At 51.1% G+C, this 21,644-nt stretch overlaps 1 protein-coding gene across 2 annotated transcripts in view; it reads right to left on the bottom strand.

The window, feature by feature from the left end:
- The window catches only part of Clip2 (CAP-Gly domain containing linker protein 2), a 90,272-nt gene extending 70,141 nt beyond the window's left edge, over positions 1–20,131 (bottom strand). For both annotated transcript variants that reach the window (XM_045143408.1, XM_045143409.1), the window contains exon 1: positions 19,927–20,131. The gene's annotated coding sequence lies outside the window, so the exon portion shown is untranslated. The remainder of the gene's footprint in view (positions 1–19,926) is intronic.
- Between the last annotated feature and the right edge of the window lie 1,513 nt (positions 20,132–21,644).

The following is a 21,644-nucleotide window of genomic DNA, read 5'->3' as shown; positions in this document are numbered from 1 at the left end:
AGGACTGTGCTGCAGAGACCCCAGGACTGGCCCTGTACCTCCCAGCCTGCCTGGCCCAGCCTTGAACTAACATTTACAGGACAACCCCCGCCCCCCCCCCGCTGCCCTCTGGGGACAGCACCCTTCTGCCGGGGCCCACACAGAAGAGCAGAGAGCTGGCATTCAGCCAGTCCAGGGCCCGGAGGGCTCCAGTCCCCAGCCCTGTAGCACCGGAAGGGAGGGGGGAGGGAAGAATGGTGACAGGAAGAGACAAGGAGGCCAAAGGCTGAGTTGGCCCTCTGTGACTCAGCCGTGTTCTTGGGACAGAGGAAAAGAGGAATGCTTGAGAAAGCTGGGACATGATGATGTGTTGTGTTGGCCTCTGGCCACCCTGCAACTAATGGAAGGAGTGTGAGACCTTAAGCAGCCTGAGATCCAAACGGAAGGCTGTGGGACATTAGCCCAGTGACCGTTTCAATATAACCGTCTGTAACATGGGGTACAGACAGCTGGCCAGAATGGTATATAACTGGTTTTTTGTTGTTGTTGTTGTTATTGTTTTTTTAATTTATTTATTTAAGAGAGAGGGAGAGAGAAAGAATGGGTACACCAGGGCCTCCAGCGACTGCAAAGGAACTCAAGATGCATGCGTCTCTGTGTATCTGGCTTACGTGGGTCCTGGGGAATTGAACTTGGGTTAAGCTTTGCAGGCAAGTGCCCTTACCCACTAAGCCATCTCCCTACCCCGTTTGTTTTTAAATACAGTGCCTGACACTACCTACACAAGACCATCATAAGTGGAGGAAAAGATAACGACATCAAAATAAAAGAGAGGGGCTGGAGAGATGGCTTAGCAGTTAAGCGCTTGCCTGTGAAGCCTAAGGACCCCGGTTCGAGGCTTGACTCCCCAGGCCTCACGTTTGCCAGATGCGCAAGGGGCACATGCGTCTGGAGTTCATTTGCAGTGGCTGGAGGCCCTGGCATGCCCATTCTCTCTCCCGCTCTCTATCTGCCTCTTTCTGTACCTCTCTGTCTCTCTCAAATAAATAAACAAAAATAACAAAAAAAAAATTTAAAAATAAAAATAAAAAAAATAAAAGAGAGACTGATTGAGATGGGGAGGGGATATGATGGAGAATGGAGTTTCAAAGGGAAAAGTAGGAGGAGGGAGGGTATTACCATGGAATAGTTTTTATCATCATGGAAGTGGTTAATAAAAATTTGAAATAAAAAAATATTTTATTTATTTCACAGAGAGAAAGAGGGAGAGAGAGAATGGGTGCGCCAGGGCCTCTAGCCACTGAAAATGAACTCCAGACACATGTGCCACCTTGTGCTGTACTAAGGAATCGAACCTTGGCCCTTAACCGCTGAGCCACCTCTCCTGTTCGTTTATTACTTGCCTTTTGAAACTGGGCTAATTTCAAATTCATTTTTGATTCTCCTCTCAGCCTCCCAAGTGCTAGGATTATAGGTGTGTGCCACCATGTCCAGCTTTATTTTTTACTTTTATTTTATTTTTTTTTAAATTATTTATTTATTTATTTGTGAGCGACAGACACAGAGAGAAAGACAGATAGAGGGAGAGAGAGAGAATGGGCGCGCCAGGGCTTCCAGCCTCTGCAAACGAACTCCAGACGCGTGCGCCCCCTTGTGCATCTGGCTAACGTGGGACCTGGGGAACCGAGCCTCGAACCGGGGTCCTTAGGCTTCACAGGCAAGCGCTTAACTGCTAAGCCATCTCTCCAGCCCTACTTTTATTTTTTTATTTTTGGTTTTTCAAGGTAGGATCTCACTCTAGCCCAGGCTGACCTGGAATTCACTATGTAATCTCAAAGTTGCCTCAAGGTCACAGGGATCCTCCTACCTCTGCCTCCGGAGTGCTGGGATTAGAGGTGTGCACCCGGCAAGGTTGTTCTTGGTTTAAGAGAGGGTCGCATATAGCCCAGGTTGGCCTTGAATATATTATGTAAAGGCAGATGAACCTAAATTTCTGAGACTCCTGCCTCCACCTCTTGAGCGTTGCAAATGACAAGGCAGTGCACAGATGTGATCACAGCAACCGCAAGGCTGAGGAAGGAGGATGGCAAGTTCCAAGCCAGCCTGTGGGTATATAGATCATATCTTTAAAAAAAAACAACAGGGGGTGGCGCAGAGGAGATGGCTTAGTGGATAAAATGCTTGCTGCCCAAACATCAGGACGCAAGTTTGCAAGACCAGCACGCACCTAACAGTTGGGTGTGGCGGCATATGCTGCAACCCCAGGATCCTTGGGACTTGCTGGCTAGCTAGTCTAGACTAATCGTGAGCTCTGGTTTCAGTAAGAGACCCTGTCTCAAAAAATAAGGTAAAGCAGGGCGTGGTGGCGCACTCCTGACATACACACCCCTTTATACATCTGGCCAATGTGGGTCCTGGAGAATTGAACCTGGGTCCTTTGGCTTTGCAGGCAAACACCTTAAACACTTAAATCCCTCCAGCCCAAAAAATTATTTTTTTTTTAATTTGAGAGAGACAGATAAAGCACGCACATGCACACGCACGCACACACACACACACACACACACACACAGAATGGGCCTCGAGCCACTGTAAACGAACTCCAAATGCACGCACCACCTTGTGCATCTGGCTTATGTGGGTACTAGAGAACTGAGTCTCGAACCGGGGTCCTTAGGCTTTACAGGCAAGCGATTAACCACTAAGCCATCGCTCCAACCCAAGAAATCAATTTTAAATGAAGGAAACATGAGGGCTGTGGAGATTGCTCAGTGGTTAAAGGTGCCTGCTTGCAAAGCCTGCCAGAATGGATTTGATTTCCCAGCACCCACATAAAGCCAGATGCACAAAGTGGCACATGCATTTGGAGTTAATTTGCAGTGGTTGGAGGCCCTGGCATGCACAGTCTCTCTTTTTGTGTCATTCTGCTTACAAACAAATAAATAAGATATTAAGAAAAGAAGGAAGGAAGGAAGAAGGTAGGAAGGGAGGGAGGGAGGGAGGAAAGAAAGAAAGGAGCCGAACATGGTGGCACATGCCTTTAATCCCAGTCCTGGGGAGGCAGAGGTAGGAGGATCGCTGTGAGTTCAAGGCCACCCTGAGACTACATAGTGAATTCCAGGTCAACCTGGGCCAGAGTAAGACCATACCTCGAGAAACCAAAACAAAGATTTGTTTTTAATTTATTTATTTGAAAGTGACAGAGAGCGAAAGAGGCAGATAGAGAGAAATATAGAGAATGGGCGCGCCAGGGCCTCCAGCCTCTGCAAACGAACTCCAGACGCGTGCGCCCCCTTGTGCATCTGGCTAACGTGGGTCCTGGGGAACCGAGCCTCGAACCGGGGTCCTTAGGCTTCACAGGCAAGCGCTTAACCGCTAAGCCATCTCTCCAGCCCCAAAACAAAGATTTTAAACATAAAAGAAAAAAGAAAAACAAGGTGTAAGTACGAACGACTCGCGGGGTGCTAAGGACTGAATGGGCACACCCTGGATGTGGCCAACAGCTTAGCGAGACACAGTCACAACTCTCCGGGGACCCTGTACACCAGATCCTCATCCAGGGACTTGGACCCAACTCTGGCTACAGCCTTCACGCCAACAGGCCCTTTTGTGCTGCCCTCAATTGACATTTACTGGAGAGAAACCCGGGCTGCATTTCAGGGTTTCCATTTCCGAGGCCCGGGGGTGGCGGACCACAGCTTCAACAGGGGTGAGGCCGACAATACCAGACGGGGACAGGGCCAAGTGGGGCAGTGGAAAGCCCGTCTCCCATGGGACAGCATGGCCCCAGGGTGAGGGAGGCAAGCCAAGGGGAAAAGAGCCCTGGACCAGAGAGACAAGGAGAGAAAGAAGGGGCAAGAGGGAGAAAGACGAAGAGATAAAAGAAGGGGGGTGGGCTGGAGAGATGGCTTAGCGGTCAAGGCGCTTGCCTGCAAAGCCAGAGAACCTTGGTTCTATTCCCCAGAATCCACATAAGTCAGATGCACGAGGGGGCGCATGCACCTGGAGTTTGTTTGCAATGGCTGGAGGCCCTGGAGCGCCCATTCTCTCTTTAAATATAAATAATAATTAAAAAAAAAAAAAAAGAGGAGAGGAAAGGAAGGGGAGGGGAGGGGGAGGAGAGGGGAGAAGGGGGAGGGGAGGGAATGGCTCGGCAGTTAAAGACCCTTGCTTGCAAAGCCTGCTGGCCAAGGGCTCAATTCCCCAGCACCCAACAGAAAGCCGGATCCCATGGTGCCCAAGTCAACAGGGGCACAGCCAGGAGAATCCAAAGCCCAGAGGCCCGCTAGCCTGATCTACATTTGAAGTCTGCCAGTTTGTTCAGGGTTTGTTAAGGCAAGAGACCTTTCCTCAAAGAAGGTTGAAACTGCCTTACTTCCACACACGCCCCGTGGCACACAAGCCCGTTCCCTATCTATTTATCTAGCTAGCTAGCTATCTCACACACAGAGAGAAAATACAAAACAAAATGGTACAAATGTGCGCTGAACACTCTACCTCCTAGTTAAAGGGCTGGGGCACGGTTTGGCAGTAGAGCATCTGTCTAGAACCAGCCAGTGCAGGGCTGCCATTTGGTTCGATAACGTGTGTGTAGGATTGATCAGCAGCACTCGGAATAAAGAATTACAACTGAGGGAGCCGGGCATGGTGGCGCTTGGGAGGCAGAGGTAGGAGGATCGCCGCGAGTTCGAGGCCACCTTGAGACTGAATAGTGAATTCCAGGTCCGCCTAGGCTAAAGTGAAGCCCTACCACAGAAAACCAAAAAAAAAAAAAAAATTATAACTGAGTGTATCCTGGAGATCGTACTGGTCCCTTTGCAAGCCCTTGTCCAAGAAGTCACTGTAGTTCCCAATGAAACAGCAGGAAAATGGGCCCTGGGAGGTTCGCATAAGTCTTCGCTGTGTCCTTTTTTTTTTTGTTGTTGTTGTTGTTTTTGAAATGTACTACTGTTTTCGAATTTTGTCTTATTTGTGTTTTAAAATGAAGTCTACGTAACCGAGGCTGGCCTCAAACTCTCAGTCCTCCTGCCCCAGCCTCCCAGTATTGGAACTGCAGGCCTGTGGCATCATTTTGGCTGCATTTGACCACAGCTCCGGGCACTTAGCCGCTTTCTTGGGGTCACTGAGCGGTGATGCTAATGTCCCATGTCCTACACACCCAGGACAAGCAGAGGGCAGAACCGGAACAGGTCCCTCCCTGGGAGTCTTGCCAGCTTCCAGGCAGAAGCCAAAGTCTGAGCCTCACTGCAGCCGCCTCTCGGTTCTGGGAGAGCCAGGGAGACAGCACCCGTCTCCATTTCTCTCTGTTTGCAAGTGAATAAAGGTTAATATTTTAAAAAGCTGGACGGACGTGGTGGCACACCCCTCTGACCCCAGCACTTGAAAGGCCAAGGTAGGAGGATCGCCATGAGTTTGAGACCACCCTGAGACTACACAGCGAATTCCAGGTCAGCCTTGCCCAGAGTGAAACCCTACCTCGAAAAATAAACAAGAGGGAAGCTGGGGAGATAGTTCGGCGGGTACAAGTGCTTCCTGCACAAGCATGTCTTAAATTTGATCCTCCCGTAAAAAGTCAGGCACACAGAAACTTCTCTTTTTAGGTGGCAATGGCCACTGGGGTCACGCAAAACTCACCACAGAGCTAGAGAGATGGCTTAGCAGTTAAGGTGCTTGGCAGCAAATGCTAAGGACCCAGGTTTAGTTCCCCAGGACCCACGTAAAGCCAGACGCACAAGGTGACACATGCATTTAGAGTTTGTCTGCAGTGGCTAGAGGCCCTGGCGTACCCATATTCCTCCCCTTTCTCAAATAAACAAATAAATAAATAAATAAATAAATAAAAATATTCAAAGAAACCTCACCATAGGGCTGAAAAGAAGTGACAGAGGAGTGTTTAGCACTGAGTGCGACATCTCTATCACATCCTCCAAAGCTCAGGGGCCACTGGGGGGGTGGGCAGAAAGAAAGTAAGAGCCAAAGGAAGAGGAGGAGTGCTTACAATACTGTCTTCCAGACACAAAGTGACCTTGATATTCATGACCTCACAGTAGCTGATGCCACCTACACAAGACCTGCATAATAGGAGGGGGAAAAATGATGACATCAAAATAGAAGAGAGGGGTTGGTTTAGGGGTTAAGGTTTGATTCCCCAGGACCCACGTAAGCCAAATGCACAACGGGCACATGCATCTGGAGTTCGTTTGCAGTGGCTGGAGGCCCTGGCACGCCCATTCTCTCTCTCTTTCTCTCTCTCAAATAAATAAAAATAAAAGTAAAACAACAAAATTAGAAATAGAAGAGAGGGGCTGGAGCAATGGCTTAGCAGTTAAGCACTTGCCTGTGAAGCCTAAGGACACCGGTTTGAGGCTCAGTTCCCCAGGTCCCACGTTAGCCAGATGCACAAGGGGGCGCACGCGTCTGGAGTTCGTTTGCAGAGGCTGGAAGCCCTGGCGCGCCCGTTCTCTCTCTTTCTCTCTCTCTATCTATCTGCTTCTTTCTCTCTTTCTGTCACTTTCAAATAAATAAATAAATAAAAATTAAAAACAAAAGAATTTTAAAAATACAAAAGCGATTACTTTAAAGAAGGGATTCAGGGGAGCGGGGACCTTGGGGGAGAGAAGGGGTGGTGGGAGGGGATTATGATCTGATTATACTTTCTACAAGCTGGAGGTGTGTGTGCATGTGCATACTGTCATGTATGTGGTGTATGTGCGGGTACTAATGAGTAATGCACAGACCAGAGAATGACGTCGGGTGTTTTAATCAATCACTCTCCACCTTATTTACTGAGACAGACTCTATCACTTAAACCTAGAGCTCACTGATTTGGCTTGTCCAGACAGCCAGCCTGATGCAGTCCCATGCACTGCGATGATAGGGGCACACTGCCACCCCCAGCACTTATGTGGGTTCTGGAGATCCTGACTCGGGCCCTCAGGCTTGCATAGTAAGCACCTGACAGACTGAGCCATCTCCCCTGTCTAAGAATGTGGTGGTTTGATTCAGGTGTCCCCCATAAACTGAGGTGTTCCCAATGCTAGGTTCCCAGCTGATGGAGATTTGGGAATTAACGCCTCCTGGAGGCGGTCTATTGTTGGGGTTGGGCTTATGGGTGTTATAGCCAGTTTCCCTATGCCTATGTTTGGCACACTCTCCTGTTGGGATTGTCTACTTTTTGTTGGCCAGGGCATGATGTCCACCCTCTGTTCATGCCATCTTTCCCCTGCCATCATGGAGCTTCCTCTGGAGTCTGTAAGCCAAAATAAACCTCTTTCCCCCACACAGACAAGCTGCTCTTGGTCAGGTGATTTCTACCAGCAATGCAAACCTGACTGCAACAAAGAGTTTACTTTTTTTTATTATTTTTATTTTATTTATTTATTTACTTGAGATAAAGAGGCTGAGAGAGGTGGAGAGACAGAGAGAGAGAGAAGGGGTGCACCAGGGCTTCTAGCCCCTACAAACAAACTCCAGACACATGTGCCACCTTGTGCATCTGGTTTATGTGGATCCTGGGGAATTGAACCTGGGTCCTTAGGTTTTGCAGTCAAGCACCTTAACTGCTAAGCCATTTCTCCAGTCCTGCTTTTTTTTTTTTTTTTTTGAACATGAGACAGGGTCTCACTATATTGTCCTGGCTGAACTGGCACTATGTAGATCAGGGTGGCCTTGAACTCAATCCTCCTGCCTCAGCCTCTTGTGTGCTGGGATTACAGGCTTATGCCACTATGCAAAGTTGTTTGTTTATTTATTTATCTGCAAGAGGAGAGAGAATGGGTACAACACAGCCTCTTGCCACTGCAAACAGACTCCAGACACACGTGCTACTTGGTGCACCTGGCTTTACATGGGTAGTGGGAATTTGAACCCAGGCCACTGGCTTTACAAGCAAGCACATTTAACCACTGAACCATCTCTCCAGCCCTGCAAAGTCTTTGTTTGTTTGTTTGTTTGTTTGTTGTTGTTGTTTGTTAGTTTTGTTCTTTCTTCAAGGTAGGGTTTCACTCTGACCTGTAATTCACTTTGTAGTCTCAGGGTGGCCTTGAACTCACAGCAACCCTGCTACCTCTGCCTCCTAAGTGCTGGGGTTAAAGGCGTGCGCCACCGTGCCTGGCTCAAAGTTGCTTCTTTTTACAAAAAAAAAAAAAATTTAATATTTTATTTATTTATTTTCAAGGAGAAAAAGGAGAGAATGGGAGCACCAGGGCCTCCAGCCACTGAGAATGAACTCCAGATGCATGCACCACTTTGTACATCTGGCTTTACATGGGTACTGGGGAATCGAACCTGGGTCATTAGGCACTGCAGGCAAGTGCCTTAACTGCTCAGCCATCTCTCCAGCCCTTAAAAAATATTTTCATTTGTTTACTTGAAAGAATGGGTGCACCAGGACTTCTTGCTGCTGCAAATAAACTCCAGACACATGCACCACTTCCTGCATCTAGCTTTAAGTGAGTACTGGGGAATTGAACCTGGGCCAGGAGGCTTCCAAGCCAAGTGGCTTTAGCCTCTAAGCCTTCTCCCCAGTCCCAAAGTTGTTTTTTGTTGTTGTTTGTTTGCTTGTTTGTTTGTTTCAGGTTAGGGGCTCATTGTAGCCCAGGCTGACCTGGAATTCACTCTGTAGACCAGGCTGGCCTCAAACTCACAGTGATCCTCCTGCCTTAGCCTCCTGAGAGCTGGGATTTAAGTTGTACACCACCACACCTGGCTTGCAGCTGTTCTTTTTAATTAGCTGAACTGCAGGTCAGGCTTAGACCACCTAGCCACAGGTAATCTCCTCTGTGTGGAAGCTTGGCACCTTGAGGAAGTACAGCTGTGACTGCTGTCCCTATGGACCTTGTAAGTTGGGCCTCCCCCAAGGCTCTGACTTCCCCGAGGGGTAGCACTAAATCTAACAAGGATCAAGCATGCCGAGGTGGCACAAACCGGTGCCTTCTACTCTAACTTGCCTCCCTGCTGAAGGCCCTGGGGCAAAGAGCCCAGTATGCTCCTCACCTCAAGAGCTGCCTCTGTAGGCAAGTCGAATGGAGACAAGAGCCTGCTGATGCTGAGGCCAAGCCCGGAAGCAACATGAGAGACCCCAGCCAGATAGCAGGGGGGTTCAACCAGGCTCCATGAGGTAAAGCCAGGATAGGGCAATCTTGAGAAAGATGAACTCGAGGCTGGAGAGACGGCTCAGCAGTTAAGGCGCTTGCTGGCAGAGCCTAATGACCCACATTCAATCCCCCAGTACCCACATAAAGACAGATGCACAAACTGGCACATGCATCGGAAGTTCATTGGCAAGAGCTAAAGGCCCTGGAGTGTCCTCTCTCTCTCTCTCTCTCTCCCTTTGCAAATAAATAATATATTATTTTTTAAAGCTGAGCTTGCTGGCGCACAATCCCAGCACTCGGGAGGCCAAGGTAGGAGGACTGCCATGAATTCAAGGCCAGCCTGAGACTACATAGTGAATTCCAGGTCAGTCTGGACTACAGCGAGACCCTACCTCCAAGAAAGGAAGGAACAAAAGAGAGAGAGAGAGAAAGGGAGGGAGGGAGAGGGGAAGGAAGGAACGAACGAATGAAAGAAAGAACTTGGGAGTGAAGCAAGTTGGGGACACCAACCATTCCTCTGAAGCGAGGTTCAGTGCTGCTGGGCAGGTGGGGAGACAAGGAAGGGATCAAACTCCCTGGCTCAGGGGTAACCTTACACACTACTACCAGAACATCCAAATCTGCCTCATCTTTGTGACATCCAAACAGCATCCTTACCGTGGCTAACAGTTGTGGCTGAATGCCAAAGACACCCACCAACACCCGCGCACAGCCTCTGACTCACCACCAGGCATTTGCACAAGCAGTGATGCCCAGAACGCGCCCTGCGCTCTGGCTGAAAGCATGGCTGTGGAGGCTGGGCCCTTGCCTCCCCGTCTCATTCACGGCCTGCCTCTCAGTACCTAGGACAGCGACCAGCGGACATACAATACTAATGGATGCATTACAACGCCCTGAAAAGCGGAGGGGGGGAGGCGGAGTTGGCTCACACCTATAACCCCAGACTCTGAAGGCTGAGGTAAGGGGATCACTGTGAGTTTGAGGCTAGCCTGGGCTAGACTGAGATCCCTGCCTCAAAAAACAAAACACAGGCTGACCATCAAAACACCTCTCTCTCTAGGGCTATGCATGGTGGCGCACACCTTTAATCCCAGCACTCAGGAAGCTGAGGTAGGAGGACCGCGGTGAGTTCACGACCAGCCTGAGACTGCAGGGTGAATTCCAGGTTCCCAGGACAGCCTGGGATAAAGCGAGACTCTACCTCAGAAAGAAAAAAAGAAAGAAAGAAAGAAAGAGAGGGAGGGAGGAGAAGGAGGGAGGGAGGGAGGGAGGGAGGGAGGGAGGGAGGAAAGAAAGAGGGAGGGAGGGAGGAAAGAAAGAGGGAGGGAGGGAGGGAGGGAGGGAGGAAAGAAAGATGGACAGACAAACAAACTCAATCCTGAACCTACACAAGCACTTGAAGCACAGGGTCTCTAATTCTGGGGCTGACACACAGCAAACAAGAGACCCTGCCCCACTGGGTGTGGTGGCACACGCCTTTAATCCCATAGTGAATTCCAGGTCAGCCTGGACTAGAGCCAGACCCTGCCTCAAAAAAGGAAGGAAGGGCCGGGCATGGTGGCGCACGCCTTTAATCCCAGCACTCGGGAGGCAGAGGTAGGAGGATTGCTGTGAGTTCAAGGCCACCCTGAGACTACATAGTGAATCTCAGGTCAGCCTGGGCTAGAGTAAGACCCTACCTCAAAAAAAAAAAGAAACAAAAAGGGAGGGAGGGAGGAGAAGGAGGGAGGGAGGAAGGAAGCAAGCAAGGAAGGAAGGGAGAAAGTAGAGAGGGAGAAAAGGAAGGAGGGAGGGAGGAAAGAAAGGAAGTGAGGGAGGGAGGAGAGAAAAAAAAGTAAAGAAAAGAAAAAGAGCCAGGCAAAATGGCACACACCTTTAATCCCAGCACCTGGGAAGCAGAGGTAGGAGGATTGCCAAGAGTTCAAGGCCACCCTGAGACTACATAGTGAATTCCAGGTCAGCCTAAGCTAGAGCAAGACCCTACATCAAAAAGCCAAAAAAAAAAATTTAAAGAAAAAGATGAGCTGGAGAGATGGCTCAGCAGTTAAGGCGCTTGCCTGCAAAACCAAGGGACTTGGTTTGATTCCTTAGGACCCACATAAGTCAGATGCATAAGGTGGTACAAGCATCTGGAGTTCATATGCAATGGCTGGAAGCCCTGGTGTGCCCATTCTCTCTCTCTCTCAGCCTCTTTCCTCCTCTCACATAAATAAATAAAAAATAAAATTGTTTTTTAAAAGAAGAGTGCTGCTTCAAATAAAGTGGAATCTGGAGATCAAGGTTGTGCTCTGATCTCCACACGAGAACCGTGGCATGCACATGTGCCTATAACAGGCATGCACACACATAAAAAAAAATAATAAAACACCTTCTTCTGGGCTAGGGAGTGCAGGTCAACTGCCTAGAATCCCCCAGTGAGGGGCTGGGGGCGTGGCTCAGTGGTAGAGCTCCTGCCTAGAATCCCCCAGTGAGGGGCTGGGGCGTGGCTCAGTGGTAGAGCTCCTGCCTAGAATCCCCCAGTGAGGGGCTGGGGGCGTGGCTCAGTGGTAGAGCTCCTGCCTAGAATCCCCCAGTGAGGTTCTGGGGATGTGACTCAGTGGTAGAGCTCCTACCTAGAATCCCCCAGTGAAGGGCTGGGGGCATGGCTCAGTGGTAGAGCTCCTGCCTAGAATCCCCCAGTGAGGGGCTGGGGGCGTGGCTCAGTGGTAGAGCTCCTGCCTAGAATCCCCCAGTGAGGGGCTGGGGGCGTGGCTCAGTGGTAGAGCCCCTGCCTAGAATCCCCCAGTGAGGGGCTGGGGGTGTGGCTCAGTGGTAGAGCTCCTGCCTAGATTCCCAGTGAGGGGCTGGGGGCGTGGCTCAGTGGTAGAGCTCCTGCCTAGAATCCCCCAGTGAGGGGCTGGGGGTGTGGCTCAGTGGTAGAACTCCTGCCTAGAATCCCCCAGTGAGGGGCTGGGGGCGTGGCTCAGTGGTAGAGCTCCTGCCTAGAATCCCCCAGTGAGGGGCTGGGGGCGTGGCTCAGTGGTAGAGCTCCTGCCTAGAATCCCCCAGTGAGGGGCTGGGGGGTGTGGCTCAGTGGTAGAGCTCCTGCCTAGATCCTCCAGTGAGGGACTGCGCAAGGGTCAGCAGCAGAAAAAGTGAGTTCCTGGGGAGAGGAGGAGAGGGCAGTAGACAAAGGCAGACCAGAGCTGCTCAGCAAACACAGGCTGTCTTGTTAGTAGAATCCACGTGGCCCCTTTTCCGGCTGCTGCTCAGAAGGAAACGCTTCACTGACATTTCTAAGCATTTGTTCCGAAGGCGTCACTTTTGAATTGCTGCTTCAAGTATGAAGTCCTCAGGCAGCCGGTCATGCAGACCAGAAGGATGAGAGTCGGGGAGCCACAGCAGGAGACACGAGATGCTGGAATCAGACCCCCAGTTTCCAGGTCCTGGAGGCAGAGTGACTGCAAGATGTGACCCAGTAACTGACTCCAGTCTCTCCACGTCACAGCGCTGGAGACCCACACCACTGTGTCTGATGGCATGATGGTGAATTCCCCCATGAGTTCACCTCCCCATTGGGCCATGAGCTCCCAAGAACAGCAATACCGACTCTCAGATCTCTACCACACACACACTTCACGCATCCTAAACACAGCCGACCTGTGCCCCAGCCCCAGAGTCCATGTGGCCTGTCTATTCCCTACCAGCTGAGCAAAATGAAGGGATAACTCCCTCCATTCAGACTCTCTGGCAGCCTGGAACTAAAGGAGACCCTAGGGATTAGAGCTGAAGCCAGCATTCGGGACAGCCACACCGGGTCCGGCCACATTCAGGAGCCAGGGATGGCTAGCCTACAGGGAGAGGCAGAAATGAGACAGGTGCACCAGGAAAGGCAGAGAAAATGAAACCACAGTTCAGAGACCAGGAGAAGGGAGAGGCTGTCTGCTAGCATCCTGGATCCTCGATGAGCTACTGGGCCAGCAGCTGTTTGATATACGCACTTCCTTCTCCCCACTCTCAAATATTTCACTTCTCCTAAATGAAGGAAGTTCCCAGGCAATGTGACAAAATAATCCCAAACAATTCCTCCCACGGTGGCACACATCTCCACCAGCCCAACACTCCGGAGGTTGAAACAGGAGGATTAGGAGTTCAAGACCAATCTTGGCTACTCAGTAAGTTCAGTGTCAGCCTGGGCTACATGATACCCTGTCTTGGAACAACAGTGGTGCTGGGGAGAAGGCTTAGTGGGGTCCTCAGCGTGAGGACCTGAGTTCAGATCCCCAGAGCCCATGGAAAAGCTGAGCACGATAGAGCATGCCTGTGATCCCAGGTAGGAGAGATGGAGATAAGGGGACCCTGAGGGCTTGCTGACTAGCTAGTCTTAGCCAAATCAGTGAGTTCCAGTTTCAATGAGTCCTGTCTCAAAGAATATCATGGGCTGGGCACGGAGGCACACACCTTTAATCCCAGCACTCGGGAGGCAGAGATAGGAGGATCACTGTGAGTTTGAGACCACCCTGAGAATACACAGTGAATTCCAGGTCAGCCTGGGCTAGAGTGAGCCCCTACCTTGAACCCCCCAAAAATAAAATAAAATAATTATAATTATAATAAAGCAGAAGGCTGAGGCGATGGTGCAGAGGATGCTTTGCCATGACAGCAAGCAGACAGGAGTGTGGATCCCCAGATCCCATGTGAAAGTGCAGAGCTGTGGTGAGCTTTTGTAACCTGAGAGTCAGACAGAAACGCATGGACCAGCTATCCTGGAGAACGCACCATTGACAAGCGAGGTGAAGCCGGCGTGGCGGCGCACGCCTTTAATGCCAGCACTAGGGAGCCAGAGGTGGAGGATCGCAGTGGGTTCGAGGCCACCCTGAGACTACATAGTCAATTCCAGGTCAGCCTGGGCCAGCGTGAGATCCTACCTCAAAAAAAAAAAAAGCATGTGGAGGCAGAGGTCCAAGGATCTCTGTGAGTTTGAGACCAGCCTGGGACCAGAGTGAGTTCCAGGTCAGCCTGGGTTGAAACCTTACCTCCAAAAAAAAAAAAAAAAAACAGAAAACAAATGATAAAAATAAAAACAAGGTAGAAGTCAAGGCCCCACACCTAGGAGTTAGTTGTCCATTGTCCTCGAATGTCCACATGTGTGCACACGTGTGCACACACACACACACAAAGGTGAAAGGCTGGAGAGATGGCTCAGCAGGCTTAGGCATTTGCTAGCAAAGCCTGGTGGCCTGGGTTCAATTCCCCAGTATCCGCAAAAAGCCAGATGCAAAAAGTGGCAAGAGACCCTGGCGTACCCATTTCTTCCTCTCATTTATATTTTCTCTCCTTGCAAATAAATAGAATAATAGTAATAAATAAAATACATGAAATAATGTATTAAAAAGAGAGAGAGGCCGGGCATGGTGGCACACACCTGTAATCCCAGCCCTCGTGAGGCAGAGATAAAGAGGATCACCATGAGTTTGAGGCCAGCCTGAGACTACATAGTGAATTCCAGGTCAGCCTGGGCTAGAGTGAGACCCTACCTCCAAAAACAAAAAATAAAGAGTGGGACACCGGGAATCGTGGCGCATACCTTTAACCCAGCACTAGGGAGGCAGGGGTAGCAAGATTGCCTTGAATTTGTGATCACCCAGAGACTACATAGTGAATTCCAGTTCAGCTTGGGTAGAGCAAGATCCTACCTCAAAAAACAATAACAACAGGAAAAAAAAAAAAAAAAAAAAAAACAGGCGGAGAATGGGGAGGACACCAGACATTGACCTCTGACCTCCGCATACCAACACGCATGAACATATGGCCATGCCTCAAGCACACACACACAGGCAAAAATCAACAACAAAAACCCCAAAGACGGTAGCAAGGGGTGCCCAAATCTGTGTCCCTTTAAGGCCAGCCAGGTTCAGCAAACTATGCTCATTACTTACAGCTTATAAAGAGAAGCAAGCAGGTGGCCTGGAGAGATGGCTTAGTGGTTAAGGTGCTTGCCTGAAAAGCCAAAGGACCTAGGTTCGATTCCCTAGGACCCACATAAGCCAGAAGCACAGGGTGGCACATGCACTTGGGGTTCATTTGCAGCGGCTGGAGGACAAGGCACGCCCATTTTCTCTCTCTAATAAATAAATTTTAAAAAGAGAGAGAGAGAAGCCGGGTGTGGTGGCACACGACTTTAATCCCAGCACTCAGGAGGCAGAGGTAGGAGGATCACCAAGAGTTCAAGGCCACCCTGAGACTACATAGTGAATTCCAGGTCGGCCTGAGCCAGAGTAAGACCCTACCTCAGAAAATCCAAAAAAAAAAAAAAAAAGAGAGAGAGAGAGAGAAAGCTGAACGTGGTGGCGCACGCCTTTAATCCCAGCATTCAGGAGGCAGAGTAGGAGGATCGCCACGAGTTTGAGGCCACCCTTAGACTACATAGTGAATTCTAGGTCAGCCTGGGCTACAGTGAGACGCTACCTTGAAAATATAAGCAAATAAATAAATAATAATAAATAAAAGAGATGGGCCGGAGAGATGGCCTGCAAAGCCAAAGGATCCAGTTCAAGTCTCCAGGACCCCATGTAAGCCAGATACACAAGGGGGTGCAAGCATCTGGAGTTCCTTCGCAGTGGCTGGGGGCCCTGGCGCGCCCATTCTCTACCCCACCATCTTTCTTTCTCGCAAATAAATAAAATAAAATATACTAAAATAAACAAATAAAAAAGAGAGAAAGAGGGCTGGAGAGATGGCTTAGCAGTTTAAGCGCTTGCCTATGAAGCCTAAGGACCCCGGTTCAAAGCTAAATTCCCCAGGACCCACATTAGCCAGATGCACAAGGGGGCGCACGCGTCTGGAGTTCGTTTGCAGTGGCTGGAGGCTGGCGCACCCATTCTCTCTCTTTGTCTGTCACTCTTTAACTAATTAATTAATTAATTTTAAAAAGAGAGAAAGAAATAGATAACCTTCATGGAGGTAAGTGGGGTCAGGCTAGCCTGGGAGTGATCTTGTGGGAATGTGAGGCCCAGCTAACAGGGTGGGTCTCCAAAGCCAGATAGCATTTGGACTTTGTACTCAAGAAAAAGGAGTGGAGGTTTTGGAGGAAGATCCTATGGAGGCACAGTGAACCTGGGAGGAGGGCAGAAAAGCTTGGCAGCAAGCGTCATAGCTCTCGGGCATATGCTACATGCTTAATAAACGCATGGACAGAGTCATGCGTGATGGTTCACGTCTGTCATCCCAACAACTGGAAGGTTAGTGGCAGAAGGATCGATCAGGACTTCAACACTAGAATGGGTTACATGATGAGTTTGAGGCCAGCTGCCCCCTCCAGCAAATAAAATAAAATAGCCAGGGGTGGTGGCACATACCTTTAATCATAGCACTCGGGAGGCAGAGGTAAGAGGATCGTCGTTGAGTTCGAGGCCACCCTGAGACTACACAGTGAATTCCCGGTCAGCCTGGGCTAGAGTGAGACCCCTACCTTGAAAACCAAAAAAAAAAAAAAAAAAAACCACAAAAAATGCAGAACAATTCTGTTGCAGTCCGGTTCGCATTGCTGGTAGAAATCACCCAACCAAGAGTAGCTTCTGGGAAAAAGAGGTTTATTTTGGCTCACAGGCTTGAGGGGAAGCTCCACGATGGCAGGGGAAAACGATGGCATGATGGACATCACCCCCTGGCCAACAGAAGGTGGACCACAGCAACAGGAGGGTGTGCCAAACACTGGCAAGGGGAAACTGGCTTTAATACCCATAAGCCCGCCCCCAACAATACACTCCCTCCAGGAGGCTTTAATTCCCAAATATGCATCAGCTGGGAACCTAGCATTCAGAACACCTAAGTTTATGGGGGGACACCTGAATCAAACCACCACAAATTCCCACCACAGAGTAAGCAAACATTTAAATATGTACTCTTTAAAAGAAAAATAAAAAACTGTACAAAAGTGGAAGAAGTTTCTCCAAGAACTAGTGGGTAACAAATGCAATGTCCCTCCTCCAGGCACAGCAGCTGAGTTGGGGCCACTGAGGTCAAGAGAGCAGACGTCGGGGTGGCAGGATCAAAGGGAACAGGCACCGCCCGAGGAGGCCTGGTAGCCTGGTAGTCAGAGACAGGGAAAGCTGGGGAGGATGACAGGCGTTCCCATCACTAAGAGGAAGGCCAAGCAAGGAGAGCTGGTGCTAGGGCAGGATAAGAAAGAGACTGAATGGAGGTGTGGGGGGGGGGGAGTCCCAGTCTGGTGACTAGCTCGGTGCATAAAGCACTTGGCATGCAAGCATAAGGACCTGAGTTCGGATCCCCAGGACCTGCAGTAGCACGTATCTGTAATCCCAGCGAGTGCATGACAAGATGAATCCCCAAAAGCCTGACAAACACGGCTGCAAATACAAAGAGACCCTGACTCAAACAGGAGGGAAGGCAAGGACTGACACTCAGAGTTATCCGCTGACCTCCACACAGGGGCTGTGGCACACACACACACACACACACACACACACACACACGCATGCACACAAGCACGCACCAAAGGACCAGGCTGTCTGAAAGTGGACGGGCAGAGCAGCTGGGGCTGGGGATAAGTTTCCTCCTGCCACGGGTTAGAGGGCCACTTCCTGCAGCAACATTGGCAGACACTCTAGGTTGGGAATATGGCTCAGCATTAGAGCACTTGCTTAGCATGCATGAGGTCCTAGGTTCAATCCCAGCACTGTGATCAATAGATAGGTGGATAGTCAGGCGTGGGGGCGCACACCTTTGATCCCAGCACTCGGGAGGCAGAGGTAGGAGGATTGTCCTGAGTTTCAGGGCCACCCTGAGACTATATAGTGAATTCCAGGTCAACCTGGGCCAGAGTGAGACCCTATCTCGGAAAAAAAAAAAAAAAAAAAAAAGATAGATGGATAGATGAATGGATATGACAAGCACTCTGTCCTAGGTACATAATTTTCTCAACAATCCTAAAAGGCTAATGCTCTAAGTGTGGCCATTTTACAGATGGTAAAATGGAGACACAAAAAAGTGGGACTCACTTGTCCAAGGTCACAAAACTAGACAAAACTAGCTGAGCAGGCAATGGTGGTTAAAGGCACTTGCTCAATTCCCCAGTACTCACGTAAAGCCAGATAAACAAAGTGGTGGATGTGTCTGGAGTATGTTTGCAATGACTGGAGGTCCTGGAGTATCCATACTCTCTTATTCTCATTCACATTTTCCTCTCTCTCTCTCTCTCTCTCTATCCCTCTCTCTCTCTCAGCATCAGAGAGCCCAGCAGACTCTGGGAAGGGATGAGAGTCCCTGAGGTAAGTCCTCTTCCTGTCTTTGGGCCTCCTCTGTCCATCTCCATCGCCCTCACCTGTCCTGGAGCCTGTACCCCAATGTCATTTCCCTGGCCAGGGACTAGTCATGTTAAATGGGCACCTTATGGTATACGCAGGAAGAGATCAGGCCAAACTCTCCCTTGGCTAACAGGGCGTCTTTACTTTGAACTTCATGTCCCAGTAACCTACATCCTTGGGGGCCCCTCTAAGCAGAAAAGCCTCCCGCCTCCAAGCCCTACTGGGAGCTATGGCATCTGCAAGAAGCACCGTTGGGCCTGGCACTGGGTGCCCAACGGCTTTCTCCTTTGCCCCACCCTCCACCAGTGCTTTCTCTGTGCCCTCAGCCTTCCCCCTAATGCATTTATTAAGCGCCGCTGAGGTCTGCTCCTTGGAAGCTTAGAGAGACTCCAGGTCCTGTGTATCCAGCCCAGGATGGTGACGGGGCGGGATGAATGAAGGGCTCATTGTTGACATTTACAAGTGGAGAGCAGGAAGCCACTGGCTGCACACACAGGAGGTGAGGCGGCCCCCACGTGGTGCGACCTGCACACTCTTCCTCCTCCTCTCCTCTTCCTCCTTCCTCCACAGCCCAGGGTCAGCTCTGCTCCCAACCATCCTGGAGTCTGGGCATCTTAAACAGGCGTGAGGGGCAGTCCTCCCCCGTCCTAGACCCCCACCCCCCAATTTCTAGCCCAAAAGACAGAAATCTCAGAGGCTGGGGGAACACACTGCTGGGTGTGTCATTCCAAGGATGCCTCCTTCTGCGCGACCTTTCCAGGTTGGGGGTAGGGTCTGCGTGGCAAGGCTCTTAAGAGGCACCCATCAAACCCACAGACGCAGCCTGGAAGGGTCCACGCGGGCGGGCCCTGGAGACCCAACCAAGCGTGCCCATCGCCACTGCCCCTCCCTGGGGGCAGGGCAAAAAAAAAAAAAAAATCTGCTGCCTCACCAACAACTAACGCCAGCTGTGGTGGGGGGGGCACCCTCTATGGAAAGCCACCCCCTCCTAGCCTGGGCTTGCCCTCTCCCCTCCTCACCCCTTCCTACCCCAGCCATGTACTTTCACCAAGTTTTGCTAAGGACACGGCCAGACGACCCCAGGTGGTGGGGCGGTGTCTCTGTGTCTCATCCCAGACTCCAAGTCTAGAGATTAGGGTGGGGGGGGGGGATCCGGATGGCCGCGCCCACCAAGCTGTAACCTCAAGGCCTGGGTACCCCAAGATATCTACAGCATGTGGAGCTGCCTTTGGGAAAGCCACCCAACACACGCACCGAACCCCAGTTCTAGATGCAGGCATCAAAGTGTCTGGGTGTCTACATCACAGCAGTTTTTTTTTTGGGGGGTCGACCCCAAATACCAACAGCGCATCCTTTTGGTTGAGGAAGTTGGGGTGCACCCCGCCCACGCCAACCGGTGGCATTGACCCTGCCCGTCCCAGTCCACGTCGCGACAATGCCTCGGAACCGGTACCCCGGTTTCTACCCAGGCCGGGGTGTCACCGCCACCCCACCCCCAGTGTCTGCCGTCCTTTGTTGCCTGCGCACCACCCCGGGGCTGCGCCTACCTTTGGAGCTCAGCAGCCGGTTTGAGCGGCAGGGACCCGGCACCCCCTAAGCCTCCTCTTCTCGGCCGCCCGTGCACCCGAAGATGAGGATGCTGCGCCCCTCCCTGCGCGCGGATGCCCAGCCGAGGCTCTGCGCTCGGAGACCCAGGGCCTGGCGCACAGTCTGGGGCCAGACCATCCAGAGGGCGGCAGCCGCCAATCCAGCAGCCCGGCCGCCGCCTGCACGCCCCGCGGCCGGAGCCGAGCCGAGCCGAGCCGAGCCGAGCGCCAGCCGAGCGAGCCGCCGAAGCTCCGCCGCGAACAAAAGGGGCCGGCGCTGGGGCGGGCGCGGGAAGGCGGAGCCTGGCGAGGCGTGGGGGGGGGGTGTCAACGAACGCAAGCGCGGCCTCACGGTTCTCGGGCCCAGGCGCCGAGCCAAAACCAGGCGGGCGGGCAGGAAAAACAATCTTAGGAAACCTTAGTTTTCCCCACCCCGAGCCCCCACCACACACATGCGCGCGCACACACACACACACACACACACACACACACACACACACACACACACCCGCCACTTCTTACAGTTCAATTAGACCCCGGGCCATCAGGGTTCTCCTACATGCATTTCAGCTCTGGGCATCTACAGATGCTCCAGCGTCACCTTTGGCCATGCAAGGTTGGGACCTAAACTTGGGAAGAGGCAAGGAGGACGTTGGGATGGGAGTTTCTGGAAGTCTCCGCAGGGGAGGTGGCTTTGGAGAGGTAGGGGACAATGTAGACGAGTTGAGAGCTTCTGGTGGTTCAGGCGTGCTCGTAGTCGGCTGGGAGGCTGAAGCAGGAGGGTCTCGTGTTCAAGGTCACCCTATCTGAAAACAAAAAAAGAACAGAATTTGAAATATCAGCCCAGGCGTGATAGATCAAACCTGTAACCCTAGCATATGATCTGAGAGGCTGAGGCAGGATTGCAATGAGTTCAAGACCAACTTGGCCTTGGATGTGTGGTATATGTGGCGTGGTGTGTGTGGTGTGTGCACATGTGTGTAGATGTGTGTGTCCCTGAGCTGGCGACCACGCCTCTGCCCGCGGACACGTGGACTTGGCCGCGTCCCAGTTCTTCCTGCCCACAAAGAAGCCTGGCATCCCTCCCCGGCTGGTACAGCTGGTGGAGTCAGTGAGCCTGTGCTCCAAGATATGCCAGCTGGGGTTTCTGGGGAGGCTCCTGAGAACTTTCTCTGGAAGTCTTACGGATTTCCTGAGAACCATAAGCCCAGGCCTCCCTAGAGATGAATAAAGCTGCTTTTTAAAATAATTAGTTGGGGAGGGCGGTTGCTGGAGAGATGGCTTAGTGGGTTAAGGTGTTTGCCTGCAAAGCCAGAGGACCTCGGGTCGATTCCCCAGGACCCACGTAAGCCAGATGCAGAAGGGGGCGCACGTGTCTAGAGTTCGTTCGCAGTGGCTGGAAGCCCTGGTGTGCCCATTATGTCTTTCCCTCTCCCAAACAAATAAGTGAAAAATAAAATGACCAGTTTTATAAAAAAAAAAATTAATAAAATAAAATAATTACTTTGGGGGGCTGGAGAAATGGCTCAGAGGCTACGGTTCTTGCCTTCAAAATCTAAGGACCCGGGGTTCAATTCCCCAGTACTCACATAAAGCCAGATGGAAAGCGGCACATGCATCTGGAGTTCATTTGCGGTAGCTAAAAGCCCGGGGGTGCCCATTTTCCCTGTGTGTCTCCT

This window comes from Jaculus jaculus, chromosome 2, assembly GCF_020740685.1.
Source record: "Jaculus jaculus isolate mJacJac1 chromosome 2, mJacJac1.mat.Y.cur, whole genome shotgun sequence".
In the NCBI taxonomy this organism is placed as follows: domain Eukaryota; kingdom Metazoa; phylum Chordata; class Mammalia; order Rodentia; family Dipodidae; genus Jaculus; species Jaculus jaculus.
Note: the sequence above shows the minus strand (reverse complement) of the source record. Positions and strands in the feature narration are given on the sequence as shown.